At 33.0% G+C, this 6,958-nt stretch overlaps 1 pseudogene; it reads left to right on the forward strand.

Moving 5' to 3' along the window:
- The first annotated feature begins 670 nt into the window (after positions 1 to 670).
- LOC120072829 (uncharacterized) lies at positions 671 to 3,574 on the forward strand (annotated as a pseudogene).
- The last annotated feature ends 3,384 nt before the right edge of the window (positions 3,575 to 6,958 follow it).

Raw genomic sequence — 6,958 nt, forward strand, 5'->3', positions numbered from 1 at the left:
TGGCAAAATATTCTAGTTATATGGTCAATGGTTACTACTATCACACAAAGAATCGCGATGATGTTAGGAGGGTTCAAAATAGTAGAGTTAGTATAACGGCTACCACAATGCAAGTCTCTAGTACTAAGGATAGAAGGTCCGTCATATCAGATATGACCTTTTATGGTGTAATACAAGAAATATGGGAGCTTGACTATCATGGATTATCATTTATTTTATTCAAATGTAATTGGGTTGAGAATAAAACTAGAGTCAAAACAGACGAATTTGGGTTTACTATTGTGGACCTCAAATGTATTGGACATAAATCAGACCCATTTATTTTAGCCTTTCAAACAAAACAAGTGTTCTATGTAAAAGATCCCGCAAATTCGAGTTGGTCAATTATTTTAACATCTCCACAACGAACAATTGAGGATGATTTTTATGAAGATGAAATAGGAGATATGCTACAAGAGTGTGGTTATGGAGGTATGCAAAGAATGCCCAATGTTGATACATTTACTGAGATTGATGATACAACATCCACATACATTAGACATGTCGATGGGTTGATAAATAATGTATTAAACATGGTATGTCATTTACTATGGTTATATGTATTTAGATATTAAGATTATATGTTTTTGTGTGAGTAATGTTTTTTTTTTTTTTTTTTGTGCAGATTGACATGGAAACTTCAACAAGTAGCAGCGAGGATGATAGAAATATGATCCCACAAAAACATAGCAGAATAAGTATACCACGTGGCCTAACTACAATGTCTGAGTTGGCACAAATAAGGACATCTTGGCAACGGTTGACCATCGATTATAATGAACATGGACAACCGGTTGGATCTGGAGCAAAGAAGATGTAGAGTTATATAGGAGTATGTGTTCGACAACAAATTCCTATAACGTATGATTCTTGGAAAAAAGTTCCAAACCATTTAAAAGACAAACTTTTTTATTGTGTAGCGGTATGTTTTCTAAACTTTTAATTCATGTGCATAATAGTTTATTAATTTATTGATTAACTACTTTTTTCATTGTGCAGATGTCGTTCAATGTGGACTTTAAGTCCAAACATTGTATACTAATGTTTGCATCTAGGAAGTTTTGGACTTTCAAGACAACATTGACTCAAAAGTTCATACTTCCATTTAAGGATGAACCCTCGGTCTTGCAATTTCCACCCCAACAATATTCTCATATAGAGCAAGATCATTGGACATTGTTCGTCAATGAATGATTAAGTGAAGAATGGGAGGTAAGTCATTCACAATAAATTACATGTCAACATTATCATTGTTTTGATAGGTAACTTCAACTAGATTTGTTGTACAGAAAATCAGTCGTGTTAAAAAAGAAAGACATGCGAAATGTGTATATAATCACCACATTTCTCGGAAGGGCTATGCGAATCTTGCCCAAGAATTAGTGAGTTATTCGACTTAAATTAAATCTTTTATTCTAATATGTTTATGCTAATTAAATATGTATGTTCATGTAGAACCTATCGAATGGCCCTTCTTATCGGGCGACTTTATGGAAAGAAGCAAGAAAAGGAAAGAATAATGAATACTTTGATGAAGTTACTCGAGAATGTGCCAACCAGATTGTAAGTATATATTATGCAAAATTTAAGATGACATATATATAAGTTTAAGATGATATAGATATTGTGTGAAAATTATAATATGTTTTACAGGATAAATTGGTTGAAGTTCATGAAGGTGAAGATGTTCTCACCGAAGCATTGGGTACAGAAGAACATTGGGGACGTGTTAGAGGAATGGGTGATTTTGTTTCCCATTCTCAATATTTCAAATTAGTAAAACCAAAGTCCTCTATTAGCCAAGAAATTGAAGGAAGCTCTAGTAAAAAAAAATTTGACATGGTAAAGAGAAAGAACTCACAGCAGACAATCTCATCAGTCCAAATCATCTGTTGGAAGTGTTGCACTAAGTGCATTTGAAGAAGATACTGAAAAGATGTCTAAAGAAGAAAATACTGAGAAGATGTCTAAAGAATATTTGGAGGTAATTTATTTATTGTGACTTTTAAATTTTAATCATATTGTACGTGCTTAACCATGCATGACATAAGTACTTTTAAATTTATTAAGGGGACACCATGCTATAGGAACCGTAGATAATATTGTTGCAGTAGCCACAAAATTTGATGATGATGCTTAACTGTTAAAGTTCTGATTGACATTGTCATTGGAGAAGATTTGCCTATACTAATTCCTGTGAAGGGTAAAATAGAGTTCTTAAAGCAAGCAATGGGCAACTTCGTAAAATGGCCTCGTGAACTTGTAGTTATGGTTGACGAGAAAAAAGTATGTTTCCTTTTCAGTATATAAGTTTGGTTATTTATTATTTTTCCTACTTTGAATTTTTGAAACTTTGGTTATGGTAGGATCATTCACCAATTAAGAGCTTCAGCCAGTCCTCCAAATCTAATAACGCTAATGGTACTATCAAACTATTGAACGGACATGCCATGGATAACATGAACGATGTAGACATGATCCGTATCTCTTTGGACGAGCATATATTTGGAAGAGACAAATTTATTTATTTAGGCAGCGATGATCTGCTCCAATATTGCAATATGGTTGAAATAGGCTACATGTGTATTTTGACATACATTGCGTAAGTATTACTCATCTAGATTCACTCATGTATACTTTGTTTCATGTCGATAAATAATAACTTTTACTTTGTTTAGGTATCTTTGGGATGAACGTGATCGTGATATTACGAAGAAGTTTTTTATAATTGATCAAGCAAGAATATTGCCACACATGAAGTCTCAAGATATCCGATCCAAAAATTTAGCCAATCAACTAGAATTGGCTAATTTAGACAAATTAGCCCTCATTCCATATAACATAGGGTAAGTAGATACAAGTTCTTAAGTTATTTTTAATTTGCATTATACACGTACTAATATTTCAAAATTGTTGCTTATTATAGTTATCATTGGATATTAATTGTAATCAATCTACAAGAAAATTGTGTTTATGTTTTAGACTCTCTTCGAAGTAAGGTTCAAGAGGATTTTCATGGAGTTATAAATATGTAAGTGTAATTAAACTTTCTTAGCTCTTAATTGAAGTATTTATGTTTAATTAATGTTTTTAAACTATTTAGTGGATTGAAAACATGGCAAGCCAAGCACGATCTCCAACACTATCGGTCTTCTCCAAAATGGAAACTTGTAAAGGTAAATTTGTATTAATTTTTTAACAATTTATGTTCATTCGACTTCTTTATAACAATTTAACAATTGTTTTCAACTTCTTTATATGTCGTGCCCTCGTCAATTAGTTTCTGTAGGATGTGGGTACTATGTGCAAAAGTATATACACGAAATAGTGCATAATCCTACTACTCCCATTACTAACCTCGTACGTAAATTATTTATTTTTTATATAGTACTAGCTTTAATTTAATAAATGGACGTAAATTTATGTTGAATTTATCTTCTTCTTTTTTTCCTTTTTGTAGTTCAATACAAAAGATGCATATACGCAAGGAGAAATCGACGTAATTCGGACCCAATGGGCAAGTTTTGTTGCCTGATTTGCGTAAGGATGTAATTCTTGTTTTTTTTGTCTCAATAGAATGTAAATGTTAGCTTAGAATGAATGTAAATTTATCTAACCATGATCTTTGTGAATGGAATTAGTATTAATATGATATTTGTGAATGAGAGAAATGATGGCTTGGTGTAAATATTCTATGAAAGTCTGGTTCTGGTATTGTGATTCTTGTTTGTAGATAAATTCATAGGTGGAAGACATGATCTGTTTATTATTGGAAGCTGTATTCATGGTATTGTGATTCTTGTTTATTCATGGAATTAGTACTAATTTATATTTGTGAATGAGAGAAATGATGGCTTTAGTGTAAGCTGTATTCTATAAAAGTCTGGTTCTGGTATTGTGATTCTTGTTTATTCATGGAATTAATACTAATTGATATTTGTGAATGAGAGAAATGATGGCTTTAGTGTAAGCTGTATTCTATGAAAGTCTAGTTCTGGTATTGTTTTGCAAATTTTGATGGATAAATTCATAGGTAGAAGATAAATATTGATGAGTATATGTAATGGATTGGAAATATTGATTCTTGTTTGTGGATAAATTCATAGGTGGAAGACAAATATTGATGGGCTCGCCATGCAAATTTTTTTTATACTTTTTAATATAAAACAATGACGGACATTTCCTGATCCAACACGAGACATATAATGTCGTTTTTAACTTATTTGACCAAAAAAATTGATTCGGCAACAAGATTTTAAAAAAACGGACAGATTCGAGCTTCAATGTCGGTTAAGAATTTAAAAAAAGACTTTAATGTCGGTTGCAATTGACATTAAAGACCTTTAATGTCGGTTGCAACTGAAAGGCTTTAATCACTAAAGGTCTTTAATGTCGGTTGCAACCGACATTGAAGGCTGTGTTATTGGTGTTATTGAATCCCTTTAATGTCGGTTTAAAACCGACATTAAAGACAGCTGACATTAAAGGGCTTTAATAACACTATCTTTAATGTCAGTTTAAAATCGACATTAAAGCCCAAATTTCTTCTAGTGGTTCTAAACATTGATTAAAGTTAGAAAGGCCTAACTCTAATCAACCTTTATGCCTCTAATCCTATTGGGTTCGATGACGTCCATATAGGATAGAAAACATATGCATAAAGTTCGAGAACTCAATTTCATCAATTAATCGTCAAGATATTCATATTCAATTAACCAAAATTATCTTCAAATGTAGAAATTTATGTATTCTAGAAATAGCCATCAAATACAAAATTAACTACTGCCACTTGGTAGAACTTAGCTAGACATTCTTATATATAAATACATCCAAGCAACATATCCAATCAAGATTGTAGCAAAACGAAGAATCTTGGCTGTACATGCTTAAAAGATAGAGATTACTAAACATGCTTTTAGAAGTTCAAATTGACTTAAGGAAGCATACATTCAAATTGTAATGAGTAAAGAAAAGTAGAAAACTCAAGAAATATAAAAAGAATTCCTGAACTAGAAACAAGATCGAAGAAATTATTTCACAAATTCATTGACAGATCCATGAGGAAATCCAATACATTGCTTACAAATCAAAGAAAGAAATGAAAATCTAACTAATTGGAAATGAAATTACCAAGGAGTTGAAATTATCTTGAGAGAAACTCCGGACTCCATGAGAAAATTTTGCCTCCGTTTTTTCCAGAAATGAAAGAAAGCGTTTTATAATCGTAGGCGAAGCGTCGCGACGCTAAGTTTAGCATTGAAACACTGCCTTGTTTTATAGCAAATGGGTGCATTTTGTCTTTAAGTGTTGCTCAACACTTCTGGTAGGGTTGTGACGCTGCTCATGATGGCATTTTGGTAATTATTTTGATTCTCTTCAATTTTATTGATTTCTTGGTTCTTTTTTATCCTTTTTAGTCTAAACTTCTTGAAACGATTTTTAATTACTCTGGAGACTATTTTACCTACAAAATGAACATTAAAAGCAAACAAATAACATAACTTTGAGGAAATTAACATAGAAAATATATCTCTCTTCAAGACCTATCAATACTCAGGATTAAGACTAAGTCGCCTACGTCGTCCTATTGAAATTGGAACCTAACTAGTCAATGGTGTTACATCTAGTTGTTACTAGTTTGTGGTCCAGTATTATGCAAACTCATTGCATAGATACCCCCACTCGCGTGTCAACTACACGAATGCGTTGGATCATTACATTTGTATCAAATACAAAGTGGATCATATCCATAGTGTTACCAGGATAAGGTACACAACCTTATCCCTATACTACAGACTTTTAGGCTATATCTTGATCATTGATCCTTGTATGAATCCACAGTTTTATGATGGCAGATGATAATTTTTGGGGTTGATGTCCTAAATCTCCTAGGGTTCTATAGTTTATATTTGTAATGTACAAACATTTTATTTATGTAATAAACTTTGTGATGTTTTATTTCAATCCCCTCCTCCCCTCTCTCAATCCCTTCCTCCTCTAATCCAAAATAGCCAGAGCTCACACTCATGGGTTCTCTATCTGAGAATACTGAGGTCTTCAATTGATGGTGTCCCAATTGGCCTTTTTGGTTGTCATTCATGATTTACATTGAGAAGGGTTTGTACGTGAAAAAGGTCTTCAAAGGTAAAAGTTTCTGAAATCCTAATTCTTTCTTTCGTTTGCATGTTGTATCCTTTTAAATTAAATGCATGATTTGTTTTCTTTTCTCTGTAAAATTTTTTTCTGTAAAATTTTGAGAATTGGGACGATCCTTTGCTTCCGCTCAAGGACCCTTCATTGGGATCTTTCAATTGGTATCAAAGCTAATTTTTTTAATGACTCAATTTTTCCAAAAATTTTCAACATAAATTTTATAGTTTTGGTGGGTTACTGCATTCAATTTGTTCATGTGATGTGCTATATTGAATGGGATTTACAATTAATGAATGTTTACAGGATTAGGCAGCATAGATCGCCTCTGGTGAAACAGGGCCAAAATCGAAAGTGTTTCGAAGAAGTTCGAAACTGTATAGTGGGCGATTGTACAATAGCATCGTGACACTGTGCCCTAGCGTCATGACGCTGCGATGCAGGGGACGAAGGTCATCTCTGGAGCATTGTGATGTTAGGGCACAACGTCATGACGCTTCGAGATGGAGATGACGTGCAGTCCAGTTCCAATTTGACACGGTTCGTGGTCTGCTGGTCCGGTTCGATTTGATGTCTCTCTAGTTCAAGTTGGTTGGGTTCTTCTAGACCAGTTCATGGCTGGTTCGAGACATTTTTGGTCTGGTTCGGGCACCTCAAGGCTTGGTTCACCTGTTTTAAACCAGATGGATATTTATTTGTAATAGTTAGTTTTCTTTTAGGTGTCTAATCCCGTCCGTTAATTATTTTTTTTTAAACATATGATGTATGA

Source organism: Benincasa hispida, chromosome 9 (assembly GCF_027475165.1).
Source record: "Benincasa hispida cultivar pf3 chromosome 9, pf3_genome.v1.1, whole genome shotgun sequence".
Classification (NCBI taxonomy): domain Eukaryota; kingdom Viridiplantae; phylum Streptophyta; class Magnoliopsida; order Cucurbitales; family Cucurbitaceae; genus Benincasa; species Benincasa hispida.